General features: G+C 40.9%; 1 protein-coding gene across 2 annotated transcripts in view; it reads left to right on the plus strand.

Moving 5' to 3' along the window:
• The first annotated feature begins 2,361 nt into the window (after positions 1 to 2,361).
• Positions 2,362 to 17,132, plus strand: part of LOC145433879 (murinoglobulin-1-like) — a 62,997-nt gene continuing 48,226 nt past the window's right edge. The window contains exons 1-4 of one of the 2 annotated variants that reach the window (XM_080311132.1): positions 2,362 to 2,549; positions 11,158 to 11,416; positions 11,556 to 11,684; positions 11,766 to 11,869. The gene's annotated coding sequence lies outside the window, so the exon portion shown is untranslated. The remainder of the gene's footprint in view (positions 2,550 to 11,157; positions 11,417 to 11,555; positions 11,685 to 11,765; positions 11,870 to 17,132) is intronic. The other variant, XM_080311131.1, reaches the window with a different exon arrangement.

Below are 17,132 nucleotides of genomic sequence, written 5' to 3' on the forward strand. Positions count from 1 at the left end.
ACCTTAACCTAACCTCTTGTTTCATTGAAATTGGATAGAGTTTATATAGTTCTCAACCATCGGCACAAGCTCGAATTGTATCATATCAATTTGTAAATGGGTAATTTATTGCATCTTATCAATTCGTTTTTCTATTCTCTATTTTGGCTGGTAACTGTATAAACTGAGGCTATATGCAATCACTTGCGTAGTTTACCAGTTCTACGTAGGCCTATATGCGAGCGATACAACGGCTTCTTGCTTGTATGTTTAACTCTATATTCGTTCATCGGTTTAGAATCAATGACCACTCAATCTGTATTTCAGACAGCTAGCAAAATGCAATGACGTAAACATGCCGTTTACGTCGAAAAGGCAACATGACTTGAATTGTGACTTGACTCGTGACTTGACTTGACTTGACTTGACTCGACTTGACTCGAGTCACCTCCAAAAATCGAGTGACTTGACTTGACTCGAGACACCTCCAAAAATCGACTGACTTGACTTGACTCGAGTCAAAATGTGCAATGACTCGAAGTGACTCGTGACTCGAAGGTAGTGACTTGATCCCGACACTGAATCGTACTAAACTAAAAGACGCACACGATTTCAGATTGGTATTTTTTCACTGACATATAATTTTTCCCTGCCAGATGGAATTCGTCTTCTGGGGTTCAGATTGCCAAGACAGGAACATTCGGTGTCAGTCATTTAGGCGCCCATGGACAATTAAACCTATATGTATTTTGAAGGCTATATGTGACGAAGTTTTCGGTGTTAATTTGCTCTGAATACTCATTAAGGATATGTCCCATCAACACATCATCTACTGCGAAGCCATTTTTCTCCAGCGCCCCCCATACCGCCCCCCTGAGCCCAGCGCCCCCCATATCGCCCCCTGAGCGTTTCCGCCCCCCTTCAAAATCGCCAGCGCCCCCTGGGGGGCGCTGGGGGCAAGGTTAAGAACCACTGATCTAAACTGATATTGCTGCTACAGGACAAATAAAGTGCGAGTTTCAGGGTCCAAATTTACGCTAATGACCAATAATTCTATAGGTTGTCTAGTTTGATATACTCGAGCAATAGTGAGTTAACATATGTAAGCTCCCATCTACTCTGGTACCTTATTCCCATCATCTTCAGATGTTGGGAGACAATTTCTCCTCATCCATCTCTCACTATGTCAAGGTTTTCAGGGAAATTATATACATAATTTAGCTTTTTTTTAAATGTCTGTTGTCCGACATAAACAAATGACCGTGGCACATGTGTATCAGGGTTACATGTGCATGTGCATCCTTGTTGTCTGACCACAAAGAAAACACAGTATTTCAAAGCTGACACATATGATCCAATCTTGATATTTCATCAATTGAATGTTTCTGTATAATTCACGAAGAATAACTGAGTGTGCAATTGTTACTGCTTTTAAGACGTTGGCATTTTGGCGAATGCCACACTTAAGATTCTTTTTGAGCTACCTGTAGGCATCTGCCATTCACTTGAGTTGTAAATCGGGATTCCTAACTTCTCCAGTAACCCATGGTAACAGTATCACGCCAATGCTAGTATCACGGCCATACACAAAGCTACCGAAAGTAGGCCTACGAAGAAAAGGCTGTTTCTCCTGATCGAAAGTGAGATACTTTCTCTACCTTGCCAAGTAATCTTTTCTCACATCGTAAGGATGTTGAAAGTTCCTGCTATCTCTAAGATCTTCATCTTGATCCAGATTATCGAGCGTATAGAAGTTTCAAGTTCGACTGGATAAGCTAAATGGGGCGTTGGACCTATAGCTGATAGTAAATGTAATATTTATTTTTCTTGTGAAATATCCTCGGATAATTGCATCCTCTAACCAAAAATGATTGAAAGCATCGGCCTAGGTCGATACCAGTATACCTTTTTTCTTGATAATTCAATTGAGCCCTTGGCTACTTAACTTTTATGTGGTAAAAGTGTGGATTTTATAGGGTATAGAAAAGTGTTACGGCTAAATTCGTGAAAATTTGCATATTTTGGGCATATGGCGTAGAGCAAAAACTAGACGTGATGAAAGAAAACCAACGGTATTTTTGGAATCAGCACGCCAAAATTAGCCTAAATCAAGTGCAAAATCAAAGTCAACAAATTTTCCCTTCAAAATTGTTGCACAGTGTAATCTAATTTCAAATGATCAGGCAATTCAAAGAGAACCAGTTGACCAGCGATTTAGTGTTGCAGGTAGCTGAATAATGACTATCCATTCATCGTTGAACAGTCTGCGACCCACTAAGCAGCTGGAAAAGGTCAAACAATTTGCATAAAGGTTTAAATCAGCTGAAGCGACGAACTTTCTTGAAACCAGGGTTTCGTAATAATCATTCAATCGCCGGATATCAAGTACCGATTCAATTTGTATCACATCGGCTTCGTAATGTCAACGCGCACTTGCAAGTCAATTTGCTGATGGCATGTAGCAAACATTGGAGTAGCATTTCAAGAAATATTATGTTTCGGCCACTTTTAATTTTTGCGTTGGTATTAATGTGCAAAGGAGTTGTCTTTGAAAAGGTATGCAGCAAATGGTAAGTACTGTTACATATACTCTAACGTGCCGGCAATTTCCCCACTAGGACACACCAAGACATATGAAGTTTGGGATAACATGGGACTGCGCCAAATGTGGACTCAAAAAGATCGGACGCGATAAAACCCAAGCCTAGAACGACCGCCGTACGTTAGCCAATACCTTTGATATTGATGTGAAACCAATTCTATCAAATCTCTCGGTAAATCTGATCGCGTGGGTTGAGAGAGGACAAAAAGTAATAGTAATATATGCAAGCATAAGCGCCGAGTTACGGGGTGGCGGGGTGGCGCAGCCACCCCATGACACTTTTATGGTGTGGCGGCCATCCCATATACAATAGGATTAAACGCTGTCAATTAGCCAGTCCGTGATAGCGCGTAAATGCAAACTATTTACCTTTAACCACTAGGAGCGCGAATACTTGAATATGCAGCTTTGTTGGCGACAACGAACTAATGCTTAAAACGCCCCCATAAATTGTAATCAGACAATCGAAGCGACCTCGTTTACAACGTCGATTTCGACACGCTTGCGCTGAGAAACACCATCTCCTCTCTCGACCAGACTTGGACAACTAGATAATTCTAGTTGTCTAATTTCACTAAATTAGAGCGAAATGCCAGTAATCTAATTCTAATTTAATTTGTGAAATGCTTCCGTGCTCTAATTCTAATTCTAATCTAATTTGTGAAATGTTCTTATGCTCTAATTCTAATTCTAATCTAATTTGTGAAATGTCCGTATTCTCTAATTCTAGTTCTAATCTAATTATTGTTTTCCTGAAAATTCCTCTTTGTCCGAGGCATATTGCACTATTGCAGTGAGTTAAAAAGAATATCCCTCTTGCGCAGGGAAATCCAGTGCCAAGCCGCCATCTCCTTACTTACACCGTGCAGTCATAGTAGATATTATGACGAACAATAGCCTGCTAGAGTAGCTTGTAGTCTGCGAACAACATTCTAGTTTCTAAAACCTTACGTTAGTACATCGCCATTCTGACTAACATGGGCGATGCCAGTGGCGGCTCGTGACAATATCGGGTGGTGGGGCAAGGGCTGCGAGCGACTTTTATCAACATGACGTCACAATGGCGTTTTCCAACGTAAAAAAGTAACTTTATGATGGTCACGTGAATTTCCCGACAACATTGATTTTAACGTAGGTGCCGCGAGAGGTTTGCCGTTGAGCCGGTGTGGTAACAAATGTTTTATTCATTTTTTTTTTAATCAAAGGATTATTTTACAAAATGTACGTGAACTAATAATCGTCCCTATGCCACGAATCAATCATCAGGTCATCCTTAGTAGCATGCGTTATGATTTCATGGTAGAGTTAGAGATTACGCAAATCGATAGGCCCTAATTTTTCTAAGCCCGTCCGAAAGTGTTTCGTACACGATCCTGGTGTGTTACGACCACTGAGCTGGTGGTTACGACCAGGTGATAGGCAACCAAAGCGGAGGAATTCGGCGTACGATTGGATCAATGGACTGGACAACTTCTAGACCTCTAATTTTCGCTCTAAAGGCAACTGCGTAAACTACGTACGGAGCAAAGATTCAATACGATTCATGTTCGCACTTGACTTGACCTGACTAATTCCAATGACTAGAACTCGAGAGATTGCGTAAGCCTAACTGGAAAGGTCAACAAGTTCGGACACATACGCCATTGTTATCTCATAGATTGGGCCTGTCATATTGAATCCAGAACATCAATTTGAATGGTCTTTGAAGAACTAAGGACAGCAGCCTCGGAACTTCGATCTCGGAACAACATAGGACATTTTGGCCTTGAAACTGGACACTGTGACACAACACATACGACTTACTGTCTATAAGTCTGCTGCGACATCGCCGTTGGAAAATATATTTATCAATAAATACATGAATGAAAGCCGTAAACTTAGTATACTGTTGCAAGAAATCATTGAAAAGTAGCATACGCAATCTCATAACCCATTCCGGCATGGTACACTGTCAAAATCAATACAAACAGACGAACACCGAACTTTAAGTAAAATAGATCGAGGAATAGGCTGATCGAATGATCAGCTGTTAGCCGACATCGAAAATGAAATAGCTATCGCATTTGACAGGGGATTGCAAGCAAATGGTTTGAAGGCCACAATTTCACAGTGAAATGGACATTGGCGAACATAAAATTATGTGAATATTTGAATGCAAACCGAGAATCTTAGCTGTTTCATGCGATCATCGAGATATACCAATGGAAATATCATCACCGATCTCGTTATGGAACGCAGACTAGATTAGCACAGACCGACACCGGCTTTTGCGTGAGATCCGCAATGATGAAGGTAGGCTAAGTATCAGATCAGCGCGCATCTCTACCATACTCGACCTCGAAAACGAAATAACTGCCTCAATCATTGAGTGTCAACTTTAAGACTTGGCACCGCCTTCGATACTAAAATCAAGACATACCGTACAAAAGCTCATGACAGATCTAGGTATGGAACATCGTTAAAATCAATAGAGACCAATAACGGCTTTTGCGTAAATCTGTTAGCGATAAATGAAGAGTCAGCTCTCACTCGACTTTGGAAACGAAATTATCTGTTTGCTGTACAATGTACATGATAGATCAGCACACACTGAACTTCGGAATCGAAAATACTACCCTTATCTTTAAGTAGCAAGCCTGAAACTTGGAGCAGTGTTAAATACTACCTTCACGACATATCACACCAAGTTTCAAGAATTATCATGGTGCGAAACACCGTCAAAATCGACCTATACCAGCAAAGGTCGACTCAACGCATATTACGGTAACCGAGTTCAGATATAGATACGATTGTTACATCACACCTTAGCGGCGACCAGGCATATTTGCCCCGGTTGCTCGGCCATTTTACGAATAGGAGAGAGTAAATCACCGTTTCTTTATTGTGCGCGGCTTTGAGAGAATAGATAGTGAAAGCTTGTTATGAGCGCTACCGGGGCAAGCCCCGGCTAGGCATTCACAAAGCGAAAACGCAGAAGAGAATTCGATTTTCGCAGAGACTTCGCTATGTATGGGCAATGGGCATTTGCAAGCGAAAGCACAAGAAGAACGCGGGTTTCGCTGTGATCTCGGTATATATTGATTGCTGTGCGGCTATAAATGGTTAAATTGTTATTGAACAGAATTTTAAGTGGGGCAATGCCCCAGTTGCCCTATAGGACGAGCCGCCACTGGGCGATGCCCACGGTTACCATAAAAGAAGTAATATTTCATTAAAGTATAGTAAAAATCGAGCCAAGCTTGGTGTACAGAAGTTAACCATTCTCATGGTTATGGGAATGCACTGTTGTTGTTGTTTATTAAACAAAAATATGTGGCGCTTATCGCCTCACGGCCTTTTGCACCACGCACTGTGATTTGATGTGAACTGCATTTTGCTGTATTCATTTCCCATATACAATTTCATTCAATTTCCAAGTTTCTGCGAACTAAGTAGCTCTAATTCTAATTCTAATCTAATCTGGAAAAAGCTTAGTAGCTCTAATTCTAATTCTAATCTAATTTGAGAAAAGCTGTGTAGCTCTAATTCTAATTCTAATCTAATTCGGAAAAACTGTGTAGCTCTAATTCTAATTCTAATCTAGTTTGAAAAAAACTGTGGAGCTCTAATTCTAATTCTAATCTAATTCAGAAAAGCTGAAAATTTTCTAGTTGTCCAAGTCTGCTCTCGACCAGACGAGCGAATACACGTTCTCCTTCTCTTAAATTGTATTAGCGACCACATTCGTTCACAAAATAATTCTTGAGTTAGGTCCGTGATAGGCTCTTTCATTGGAGGCTTGGAGCGCGAAATAGGACAGTGTGTTTGTGTATGCCTGCGAATTGAAAGTCATTCCAGCGCAAAGTGCGCATATTCATTACTTTAACAAGGCTTTGCCAACTTTTATTGGGAAATGCAACAATCCAGCTCAAACGTAGTTATAATGAGCAAACAATTGTCGCGATGTCGAACTTGGAACCAGACATGGGGTAATCGCGATTAGTAATCGTAATCGATTACGACGATTACAGCATTTTCAAGTAATCGTAATCGCAATCGACTACATTCAAAAAAATTCCGAAGTAATCGTAATCGTAATCGACTACTTCCCATATCTAATCGATTTCTTTGTGAAAGTACGATTACTTTTTATTTGTACAAGGACTATGAAATGAAATGAATATTTGAGAACAAGGAAGAGATGTTATACCAGTTACGTGATAGCATAAGCGTCTGATTTTCAAATGCCATTGCTCATTATTACGTCAGAAGTAGCCTATTAGCTTTGCTAGTCATTGCGTAAGAAGTATCCACAGTAAATAGATATTGAATGTACGTGCATTAGTGTGATTGTAAGAACACCCACCGTGCTGTTTATCAGCTTATCAACACGTTCCACACGCCATAGTACCTCGCAGCAGGATAATTAATCACCACTTTGCCTAGTTTAAAATAGTAACTTGTGCATTGATGTTTGGTTATGCTTAGTTAAACGCAGTTTGACCGTTGCTGATTGACCGAGCAGTAGGCCATAGTGTCCTATATGGTGTCGACACAGGCAAATCTCACGCCTCAGTGAAATTGTATCACGTCACAATTTCCATTTGGCTACAGGCAATTTGACGGTCATTTTTGACCGGCTTGCCGAGCATTAAATTTGGTAAAACTGGTATCAATCGAAAGCTGACTCTGCACTGATGACGAAAATATAAATTTTATTCCGCTCGCGGCCCTGGAACCCCCACAATGAAAATATAAATTTTATTCCGCTCGCGGCCCTGGAACCCCCACAATCAGCCTCGAATTTTTCAATGTTATGGAGATTGGCATTGAGACGCAACAATGCTGTCTAGCGAAACGGGAGATTGGCATTGGGACGCAACAATGCTGTCTGGCAAAACGAGAGAGTTACTCTCTCGTTACTCTCTCGTTTCGCGAGACAGCATTGTTGCGTCCCAATGCCAATCTCCATAACGATGAAAAATTCGAGGCTGATTGTGGGAGTTCCAGGGCCACGAGCGGAATAAAATTTATATTTTCGTCATCAGTGGAGAGTCAGCTTTCGATTGATACCCATTTTACCAAATTTAATGCTTGGCAAGCTCGTCAAAAATGACCGTCAAATTGCCTGTAGCCAAATGGAAATTGTGACGTGTACAATTTCACTGAGCCGTGAGATTTGCTTGTGTCGACACCATATAGGACACTATGAGTAGGCCTATGTAGTACGTACGTACACCGGACAAAGAGTTGAAATTTTGTACTCGTCAAATAAAACGAAGCATTAAATATCAACAGCTTCTGATATATATCATAACCGAGCCGTTTTTGCCGTTTTTCGTAACGGCAGCTTGCAGTACATTATCAGTATTAAGTTGAAGGCAGAGTTTTATATTCTCTTAATCTTATCCTCATATGACTCTACTGCCGTCAAAGCCATGCGCTTATATATCATGTTAGCGTGGAATATAGCTAGAATCAGAACCAAAACAGCAATTCGTCCCCAGTCTAAACGTTGGTCTTTGGCCCCCATAGGGTGATATTTTCAACTTGAAGACTAAATGTCGTCAATAACATTGGTAATTGCATTATTATATTATTATTAATCTTTAATCCTCTCTCTGCCCACGATGGTCAGATCTACGTCTGGTATCTTGTTATAATTACTTTAGTGTATCTTGTTAATTCATGGCCTCTGGTCTGTAATATAATCAAAAGATATTATTGTATCCCAAACGTAGCAGACTAAAAGAAAAAACTTTCGTGAGACGCACACACATATTGTCATGTCTTTAATGCTCTATGGGTGTCCGGGAGTGGCATTTGCATTGTGGGATCAGATTGGAAGGACCAGACTATAGTCACGCCCACCCAGCGCGGCTATTGACAATGGGCTGGGCACATACCCTAAGTTTCGGCCAAGGTCTTTCTTTAGTAGCACACTTCGTGAAGTCGCGTGTTGGTCGAAACTGCATATGTCTTTTGGTGTGACGTGGCACGGTATTGGCTGTAACCTAAATGCCTATTACTATAAATTAGGGTTACTTTTAAAACAAAAATCAATTTAAAGCGAACATGTTTATAAGAAGGCCCCTGTTTACAGCCCTTGTTTAAAACATGTCTTTTTATTATTTCTTTTTTTATGCAATGACGTCACGAATGTGGATTGACATTGACAATTGAAAATATTGGGTAAATATAGCTCCTTTGACGAGATATCTTTAATATAACTGTTGAACCGACTATTTTGAGGGGTTCCAACCCTCCTATATCGATGTATGTCGGCTAAGTCGGGTGGCAATTCTCCGTATAGGCTCATACAAAATGTTTTTCGAAAGCATTTACACAAATATGGCATAATTTTACAACTTGAAAAAACACAATTTTCAAGTTAGATAAATTTCTCGAAAATACTCCATAATTTATGTTGGTTTACGAAATACTTTTGAGTCCCCTTCGAGCTCGCTCCCCACCCTATTGGGAAATCTGGGGTGCGGCAGTCATGGACCTGGCAAGAATGCAAATCGTTGGGTGCGATAAATCGTCCACTATAAAAATGGCCAATATTTACATTATGACGTAACAAGCAAATGACGCATCTTATTAATGGAAGCTTGTTATCTCATTAGGCCTTTTCAGCGCAATCCATAATTGTCTTCCAATATAACTTCTAAGATGCAAAATAAATGTAATCGTGGGTAATCGTGATTACTTTTCCAATGTAATCGTAATCGTAATCCGCTACTTCCTGATTTTGCTGTAATCGTAATCGTAATCGTAATCGCGTCATTCAGGAGTAATCGTAATCGCAATCGATTACATTCATGAAGTAATCACCCCATGTCTGCTTGGAACCCCAATGTGCTGTACGCAAGTTGAGGAATTACTGATTAGATGCGCACATTCTCGTTTGCTATCATCTGTAGGCTTCTTATTCTCGTCAGATTTATACACTCGTATTCCATCGGTGTCACTTGCTAGTGTTTCATTTGTTATTAATACTGCGCATTGTGCAGTGCTCGGCGTTGAATTACGTTGTCAAAATTAATGCAACACGAGATTCTCGGTGGCGCAAATTCTGAATTTATTCGATTAGTTTTAACGGGAACCTTCTATGTTCCAATAAACTTCATTGCTGGACGGACTTTGTCGAGTGCAACCATATCGCGGATCGAATTTCAAACCTTAGGGATATGTATTTCTATTGATAAGGCGGCGGCATGCGCCCATATTGCTCTTACTGCAATAACACGTGGATGATTAAAAGCGCACCATTTTACGATCAAATTCGACTGGCTGAACGGGGCCTACGTAGGCCGTAGACCCCGGGCTGATATTAATAGAGCGCTGAAGGCATAAAACCCCAGGTGCGTAGCCAGCAGTGATGAGCGGATAGTGCTTTTCGAGACTCCGAATCCCTCCGACAACTTTAGTGTCCGAGGAAAACTCCCTCCGACTCCGAAGAGCTCAATCCCAGACTCCGAGCTACTCCGATGAGTCTCGTCAAGTATCCGAAACAGTGGCAAGCGTGGTACATGGTACACATGGTACAACATGGTACACGTGATAATATGGTTGGCCTCATAGTATTGTCTACTCTCCAGTCCATAATTGCAGTGCAGATGGCTGATTTTTATGCACTTGGCAATCATTTTTGCATGTTACCCGTCATATTACAACTTTAAAAGGTGTCAACTGTCTGTGTTTTGGTTTGTAATCATAATCAATAGTGTATTCTGGTCAGAGCTATCCAAAGATATCGGAGACAAAAGTTACAATACTCCGAAATTCTCCGAAAAAATATCTGTAGTAAACTCCGACTCCGCTCCGACTGTCGCAAAATCGGCAAAACTCCGCTCCGAATCCACTCCGACTCCGCTCCGACGCTCATCACCGGTATAGCCAGGGAGTTTCTCATTCATAATTAGAAATCCCGTCCTTTTGCAATGCCAATTCGCTTATTCGTAATATCGATGCTGCGGACTGCAAAGTAGCGAGAATCATTTGTATGCGAAATGGGTCATTGATATCTCATGTGCACTATCGTCGGTAGTTTGATTTATTAGGCATCAGCTTTTCCGCGCCAAAAGACACACCAAGGCAGATATGTTTTTGCCAACACTAAGTGCGATCCCAGAAAGATCGGGGATACTTTTACCTCATCAAAATCCCCCCAGCCATTTTTTTCTGGCTACGCGCTTGGTCTGCACCCCCGTTTTTCTCCACCATGCTATTCGTGGATGCTGAGCGCCTAGCAGGATAGCTGAGGATACCAGTTTTCGAGTCTTTGGTCTGACCCAGCCGTGGATCGAACCCATCACCCACCGATCAAGGAGCTGGACGCATCTCCATTACACTATTTCGAAAAGCTTTTAGCGAATAAATTAATAATATGAAGTTATTGTTTCGCGTTATTCTGAAGTTCTGTACCACGAATGGCTTGTTTAAACCCGACATTTCCAAACTACTAGAGTCAAAAGTTGAATTATTCGTTGCTACTTTTACTCCATATGTATATAGTTTATCGGTACCTTCCATCAGTGACGCCAATCGGTTTACCACCTCCATGTAAGACCACGTGTCGTTTGTATTTGCAGTTCTGACACAGCAGACTTGTGCTGCGATGAAGTAACACCGGGCACCAGCGACCACATGCATTACATACTAGTGACGCCGTTAACTGTCACCGCTGCAACAGAACAAGAAGTATGCTTGTCGGTCCACCGAAACCACTCCGATGATCGATTTGAAGTCGAAGCTTCTATATCGCTTCATAAAACCAACGGGTCTTTCACATACGACCACCATAATATTCTACTCGCGCCAGATCAGGATGAAACATGTCTGAAAATGCAGGTAAGACACTTAACGACAGAAGACTGGAATCCCACGATACCGATGACTACAACCGCGCCCTTAAACTAACCAATGATATGAATACCATTGACCTGACACGAATGATGTTTTCTTATTGGCAAATTTATATAATTTTCAGATACCGGATATCGATTTAGCAGGCGGCTACTCATTTCGAGTGGCCAACGTCACTATTGACCTTCATATGAGTTAGAAGGGGCAATTCGGCGCATAAAGGCGACAAAATTGCTCACCATCCACCCGCCTCGTAAGCAACAACATTTCCAACGTGCACCGCATAGCGTGCATTGGTATCTTGAACGATGGTAATAATTCTTTTTGGTTTCAGACATACAAGTGTTCATCAATACCGATAAACCCCAGTACAATCCTGGTCAGACTGTGTCATTCAGGATCCTGCAGTTGAACGGTAATCTTCCAGAAAATCAACTGGTAAGTTCCGTCAAATATCAGACCAGGTCACACACGGAGGTTGGGTGGTAACGGAGTACTCTACTCTTTGGGAGTACTTGCGCTAATCACTCGAGTTTTTATGTTTTCACACTATTTCTAACAGTTTTTGACGCAAAACTACTTACATTTTAAATTTGGCTTTTGCAAAATAGAAAGTAGTATTGAGATCAGTGGTTCTCAATCTTTCTGACCTCGCGGCACACTTTGAAAATGGAAATACTTCGCGGCACACCAGCACACTGAGCACAGTGATTCTGAAATATTTTGGCTCACAGCTAAGGCAAACTCCCAGAATGCGTATTGCAGCAACAACAGTCTTACATAGGTGGTCACTGACTTCTACCTTTCCGGAGCACTCAAGTAGGCTTTTCTCTGCTTCAAAGAAGAAATTAAGTTTCAGTTTATCTCTGCGGACATGTCACAAATACGTCTACTGATGGTGTCAATTGACATGGGGATCGTTTTCAATTCTTCCCAAACATTTCTTTACAATTTTATAACAGGTAGGAATAAGAACATTTTTTGATTCCGTGTGAGGTTTTGAATTATCAGCTATTACCTCTGTTACCACATAACTGGCCTGCTGAGATCTCGTTTAAACTTCAGGCTGAGGTTAATTTCATAAGATTGACTTGACAATGAAGTCTGCCCACTATCTCATTGTCGATTTAATCAACCGTCGCATCGAAGAGTGAAAGAGTCCAATCACGATCGCCACTAAAAATACAGATGCCAAACGTATTTCCATGCAGGTCTTGTAAGCTCCTGTGAGAATAGCAGAACCTCAATAGTCTTACTGACAGCCAGCCGCTGTTCAATTGTAGTTCCAACAAACCGGGATAATAAACCTCAGCGTCGGTGAAATTTGTTAACTGATATAATCTGATCAACTTTACTTCTCAATTCTCAAATGCTTCGCCTGCAACATTACGTTGCGCACTGAGCCTACGTTTTACCTGCAGTAGGGCTCTTCAAAAATGACTTTTTTTGTCAAATCGTACTGGCTACTTGATAAAATTGTTAGGTTACCTAATTTAAGGCTACACACAAAATTTGGTTCAATTCCAGCCAGTAATCGCTTTGCTACAGGAGAAGAAAGTTTCTATTTTTTATACAAAAATAAATGATAAAAAATTTGAAAATTTTCTGTTCACCCCCTGAAATTGAACCAAATCCAAATTTGGTTCAATTCCAGAGTTATTGCCGTCGAAAAATTTGGATTTGAGTAAAATAGTATTTACGGTGACCGATTCTTTGTTTATTTATTATAGTTGTGCTCACCGTAAATACTATTTTGTTCAAATCCAAATTTTTCGACGGCAATAACTTCGCTTCCACTGGTTGGAATTGAACCAAATTTGGTGAGCATCGTTTCTATAGACAGCATAACACTTTCATGGGGTGAACAGAAAATTTTCAATTTTTTTATTATTTGTTTTTACATAATAAATAGAAACTTTCTTCTCCTGTAGCAAAGCGGCCACTGGCTGGAATTGAACCAAATTTTGTGTGTAGGCTTAAATTAGGTAACCTAACAATTTTATCAAGTAGCTAGTACGATTTCAGAAAAAAAGTCATTTTTGAAGAGCCCTAACCTGCAGTGCTGGCGCGCTACCTAACAATCGCAATCTGAATGGCCATGTTGGCAATTCTAATGTGTAAACGTGAACATCACTTCCAAATTAGTTCATTTCTTTATGGTGGGAATGCCTGCCTAGGTGTTAGGCTCCTTCTCGTCCTCCTATCTGCAAAAACAGTGTCTTACAAAATGTGGGCCGTGCCATAAGTTGGCATCTCCGGAATCAAAATATGTAATATCGGTATGGAGTAAAATGATCATCGATGACGAAGACATGGGAAGAATACGACTACAAATAGAAACAGAAAAAGGCCATCAACCTGCGTCATGTCCCTGTTCTGTCCCTGGTTCTGATGGGGTGACAAGTAAAAGGTGAACCGGGGCCTACGATAAGTTATTGTAGGCCCCGGGTGAACACATTCGGTCACACCTCAACATCACGGTCCAATTGCCCGAGTTTAGTTATCTACCACCGTCCTAAATACTACTATATGTGGGCAAACTAGCGTATCACACCCAGTCTGATTCATGACCGGGTAGTAGAAAGTTACGCTGCGTCACAGATCGATGAGATTCTTCGACCCTATACCTTGCTGTGCTCAGAGCGACTACAACAGTCATTAACACCAGTGCGATTTTCTGCATTTTTGATTCCGACTTGTAGCACGGCCCACTTCTAGGCTTTTTGTGAGACACCGCGTACGTGGATGAGATGGCGAGGAGGAGCCTAGATAAACCTCCAACACTTAGGTAGGAATTCCAAAGTCGTCCTCGGTCGGACTCGAACCCGCAACCCGTTGGTATTGCAGCCGTGAAATATAGCACTGCGCTATCTCGCCACATCGCCACATCGCGTGTCTTGATATAGTAAATTAAATTGAAAAACCAACAATGACACACTCAAAATGTGGATTTTTGTTATACTTCGACCTATTTTACCACATTTGCTCGCGGCACACATGAGCAGTCCAATTGGCACACTAGTGTGCCGCGGCACACCGGTTGAGAACCACTGATTTAGATATTGGTTTGTATCTCTTTTATGAGTGAAATTGTTATATTAACTGGTCGGAATGCCGCCTAGATCATGGTCGGGGAATATATTTCGAAAATTGCTCTATATTAGTGGAGTCATCAGTCATTTGGCATCATCTCGAAGATACCTCCCGCGATTTTGAAAGTAATTAATTTCTGATTTACTAATAATAATATGCGACACATTGACCAAATCCACTTATGAAAAGTATTTACGTGAGTACTTCTCCAACCATTTATTTCTACTATATTTGAAATCGCCACTTTTACTTGTAATTGACTGGAAATTTACAGGAATACTTTTTAACTTTATTTCACCTCGAGTAGAAAAACTGATAGGGATGGTGTGCACGTTCGCGTTCGGTGTGTGAAATTTGTAGGTTCGCATTCGCAAATGAACCTTGGTAGGTTCTACACCAGAGGCAGGCAACTTCTCCGGTCGGCGGGCCTGATATTGGAAATGAAGTTCTTGGCGTGCCGGATTACAGAATCGAAACATTAACCGCGTATTTATCCACCTATACAAGGAATAAATCGTATTGTATGTAAACTTCAGGTTTAAAACATATAGAGACAAAAAACAGTATATTTATTGAATTTATTACCATATTATACTTCAATAGCTGTTGAAGTCAATCAGACATCTGTGGCCGATCAAAGTTGTCAACAAGTTCTAAGAAATCTGGCTACATGTCGGATGTAGAAACCCTTAGTAAAGACTGGACGTGAACATCAGTTATATTAGAACGCAGCCTTGTCTTGTTAATGTTTATGGCCGAAAATATTTGTTCGCAAATATATGTGGACCCGACAGAACAAGTAGTTTCATGACCATCTTTCTCAGGTTGGCAAACTTGGATTCATGCTGTGACGTATAAAATTTGTCAATACTTTCAGATTAAGATTTCACTTTCACGGTAGAAACTCTCTGAGGGCCGCTCAAAATCCCTTGTTGTTGCGCCCCCCTGTTCTACACTATGAATCTATTTCGTATATTACAATTCTTCACGTCATTATAACATCTTTGGTCTAATTTTCAACTTCGGACCACATGCACCCTCTGCATGAGTCTGGCAGCATGAAAAGAAACTCAGCACTAAACCTGCATGAACCTTGCCAATTTCAAAAATTGTATTTGCTTTGTTAGAAAAGTTCGCTCGAAATATTCAGCTTCCATTTTTGAATATGTGGTGACTCGTATGATGTGAGCCGCAGTCACACAACATCAAGATCGTAATATCATAGTGTCCGATGGTGTGGTGGACACAAGCAAATCTCACGGCTTACTGCGATTGTTTTGAGGAAGATGTATGTGGGGTTAATGGTGCTTGATTACTATGGTCTAGCGCACCAGACCACTTCGAAAATAATATATCCACCAAAATTGTTTTGAGGAAATACCTGTAGCAAATGTAGAAACCGTTTTTTCACCCCGATCAATATAAATGTAGCTGGCGCCGAATACATCGTCCGGTCAGACCTATGCCATTAAGGCGTAAGCGTATCTTCCCTTGCTATAGTCTTCGTCGAAATTGTTGGCAAAGCGACGGAAGATATTGAATTTATGTAATTTTTATAGCACGTTATTGTTCCAGTTGATACATTTGGTGATGCTTAGAAATTCAGCCTGCACTTCAACAATGTAACAAAATGTGGGCTAGTGGCGAGATAGCGTAGTGGTATAATCCAGAGCTGCAACACCAATGGCTTGCGGGTTCGAGGCTCCTCCTCTCCATCTCATCCGTGTCGGCGGTATCTTATGAACGCCTAAAAGTGGGCCGTGCTATACAAGCCCGGAAATCTACAGAATACAAATGAAGAAAATTGGCCTAGTATAAATGACCATATTAGCCTAGTCTACAAACACCATGAATGCCACAACAACGACAACAACAACGACATAATGTTGGCTGAGTCATCGCTAGGTATTGTTTACAACTGTACATAAATACATTACTTCACGGAAATGCAGGGTTAGAATTAGCAATACGCGTTCACATAGAACCTTTCAAAAAAGTCCACGTTCACACAAACCAGAAACTTTCAGGGGTTCACACCGTCCCTAAATACCGACTATGCTCTTACCACTTATTGCAGTGGTGGGGAACCTTTTTCGACCGAAGAGCCATATTGACCCAATATTTCCATTTCAACTCCCGAAGAGCCATACATGTCAACTGTTACGTCACAATTGAAAAATCGTGACGTCATGGTCGCACAATTTCAAAATTCCTACATGGGATTCGTCATTTCCACCGTATTTTCTCTGTAAAAACTCGTACCGTACTAGTCATGCTGGTTGCCTTATTTGAGTAATGAGTATGCGAAACTTGTGTTACATAGATATTTTTCAAGTTATATATTTCAAATTGTACTGCACTGAGAGGGATATGATATTTTTCAAAGCTTAAAACAATTTACATTTAGATTTCCAACAGACGTAGACAGCAGTAAAAGTATGAATCTACTTTTTACACGCTTTTTACAGTTAAAGCGTCTTGTGGCGGTGTTTCATGGTATTACTGATGGCTTTGTAGTCTGCTTGTTGATAATTGTTGATGTTATAAGCTTCATACAAAATTTGAAACTTCCGTCAGTGGTACGAGATCGTAGGTTCGTCTTGGTGCT

This window comes from Botryllus schlosseri, chromosome 2, assembly GCF_051294905.1.
Source record: "Botryllus schlosseri isolate E-star chromosome 2, Bs_hap1, whole genome shotgun sequence".
Taxonomy (NCBI): Eukaryota; Metazoa; Chordata; class Ascidiacea; order Stolidobranchia; family Styelidae; genus Botryllus; species Botryllus schlosseri.